Here is a 2,765-nt window from a genome sequence, read left to right on the forward strand (position 1 = left end):
TAAAAATCAGTTACTAAAACTAGAAATTCCCCTAAGCATTCAGAAATTAAGAAATACAATTCTGAATTATTCCTATCAAATAAAATCAATGAAAATTGTAAAGTATTTTTATCTGAATGAAGACACAATAGATAAAAATGTGTGAGGTACAACTAAAGCAGTATTTAAAGCAAAATTTGTATTTAAATGCATATTGGTGGAAGTAACACAAATTAAAATCAATATTATTCCATCACAAGATGGCTAAAAATATTAATCTAAGGAAAGGGTGAACAAAAGACATTTTTAAAATAAAAAAGAAAGACAAAAGTTAATTCTTTGAAAAACTAACTATCCCTAGTAGGGCTGGTCAAGAAAAAACAAGATACAATAGAAAGAATGAAAAGAAAGCTATAACCAGGAAAGCCTATGGATACTAAAAAATTCTAAGGAGCAGCAAGTCAGTGGTGCTGGATGCGGTGATGCTCTAATCATGTCAGAAAAAGATGATAGTGAGACTCCAGTAATAACGGAGAAAAGCCCTACCCTTGAAGATAGAATCTGTGAGCTTGACAAGAATTCTGAGCCTGCTGACCAAAATGCCAAGCCAGAGAGTAAATCAGAATCTGTGGCATCCACTTGGAAAAGACCATAGGTCAAACTTCCCAGTGACCTTGAAACTTCCAAAGTTCAAGAGACTGTTTCTAAAGATGTAACCCAGACTGGATGGGGCTATTGGGGAAGCTGGGGCAAGTATTCGCTCTCCTTCATCTCAGATACAGTGCCTACAGTAGGACAAGGTATTTCAAATGTCATTGAGAAGGCAGAGACTTCCCTTGGGATCCCTAATCCCAGTGAAATTTCCTCTGAAATCAAGTGTGCAGCAGGAGAGGCAAATGCCAGAAAGAATGAAAACTCCTCCCTGGTGACTGGTCTATTTGGTGTATTCTTGACTATTTCTACTGCTGTTCAGAGCACAGGAAAGAGCATTACCTTTGGGGGTTTAGATACCTTATAATTCATTAGGAAAAAGACAATTGATGTAATAGCAGAAGGGGATCCTGGCTTTAAAAGAACTAAGGAGCTAATGAACTAAAATTCTACATTATGCCAGGTTTTATGAGAGATGAAGGACAAAGAACAGCTATGGACTTCCAATGAGCTTACCATGAAAACTCACAAAAAAAACTCATTATGGGCTACTCTTTAATGAATTTCAAGGCCTTTCACATCTAGAAGCTCTGGAGATGCTTTCTTGAGAAAGTGAATTAAAGATAAAATCTATTCTCAATTCTCTAAGTGGAGAAGAATTAGATCCAAAACTTGAATTAGAGCAACTCAAAGAAGCATTTTCCCTAGCAGAGTTTTGTGAAGAAGAGAAGGAAGAGAAAAAAGGGGATGAAAATTTTACCAAGACATAACAGAACTGTTTTCCCAGATGCACGTCTCTTCCAAACAAGAGAAACTTGCCAGGACAAGAAATACTGCTTATGAATGAATCAAGGCAAGTCCAACAAGCACATTAGCAGAGAATAAAGAAGGAGAAAAACAGTTGGAGGCAGAAAATACTGTCTCTAAAAATTTCATAAAAGATATCCATGCATTTGCAATGTGGACCCCAGCAGAATTGACTGCCTGCTCAATTGAACTATTTCAAAAAACAGCAGCATTAGTTTTCCATGGACAGAAGGACATGACAGTCATAGAAAGAAGACAAACTCTTTCCCAGGTGACAACTGTGCTGTGCAAAGAGTTGTCCTCTTTATCTAAAGAGATCACCACTTTCCTGACAACTACTGGGGTCAAAGAAAAGGCAGATATCCTTAACCCATTAATCACTGCAGTATTGCTAAAGGCATCAAACAGTGCTTCCTACATCCAAGATGACATTCAGTGACTTTCCCATGTTGGAGATCTCCCTCCTTAAGAACAGGACTGAATCACCTGCATGTGAACTACAAGTCCAAAACCTTTTGTTAGAACATTGAAGAACAGAAGATTTTCACCTGGGATTTATGGTGGCCAAGAAATGGCCACATAAAAAGGCAGGAGAACAGATTTAAAGTACAAGTTTATTTCTTCACTTCACTTAGCTGAAGTATTCACATCTTCATACTATTCTTCCCAGTTGTTATAATTAATAAATTACTTAAAGAAAAATTTTAAGGGCCAGGAATTTAGCTCAATGGTTCTGCTGCCTGCCTCGCAAGCACAAGGACCCAAGTGCCATCCTCAGTACAAAAGTAAATAAATACATACATACATATATACATACATTTTTTAAAAGGACAATAAAAATAATGTATTTCAATGTACATTATTTGAGAATTTATTTAAAATGGATAAATCCCCTGAAGAATACAATTCCCCCAAACTGAAACAAGAAATCAAAAATTTTTATAGCTATGCAAGATTTTAAATCTTTAAGGAAAATATAAGTCCAATGCATTCACTGGTAAATTCTTTCAAACGTTTAACAAATAGTAACATTCTTATATACATTCTTCTCAAGTGCTAAAAATATACTTCATGACCCATTCAAGGAGGCCAAGCCTCAAAACAAAAGCTGATAAAATTATTACCAAAAAATTAGTTTGCATAACCCAAACATAGCTACAAAACTTCTAAAAATATGAGCAAATCAAACTCAGCAGTATACAAAATAGTGAGCAAGTGAGTTTTGGTCCAAAATGCAAACTAATTTAACATTCGAAAGCCAATATCTATGAATGACAATAGTACTAACGTGTGGCTAGAGGGGTTATATCTCATATCAATAGGTAAAA

The 2,765-nt window shown here is 35.6% G+C and overlaps 1 pseudogene; it reads left to right on the forward strand.

Annotated features, from left to right (window-relative positions):
• The first annotated feature begins 472 nt into the window (after positions 1-472).
• Positions 473-1,967, forward strand: LOC104856942 (annotated as a pseudogene).
• Positions 1,968-2,765: the final 798 nt, after the last annotated feature.

This window comes from Fukomys damarensis, unplaced genomic scaffold (assembly GCF_012274545.1).
Source record: "Fukomys damarensis isolate Sample0158 unplaced genomic scaffold, DMR_v1.0_HiC HiC_scaffold_16, whole genome shotgun sequence".
NCBI lineage: Eukaryota > Metazoa > Chordata > Mammalia > Rodentia > Bathyergidae > Fukomys > Fukomys damarensis.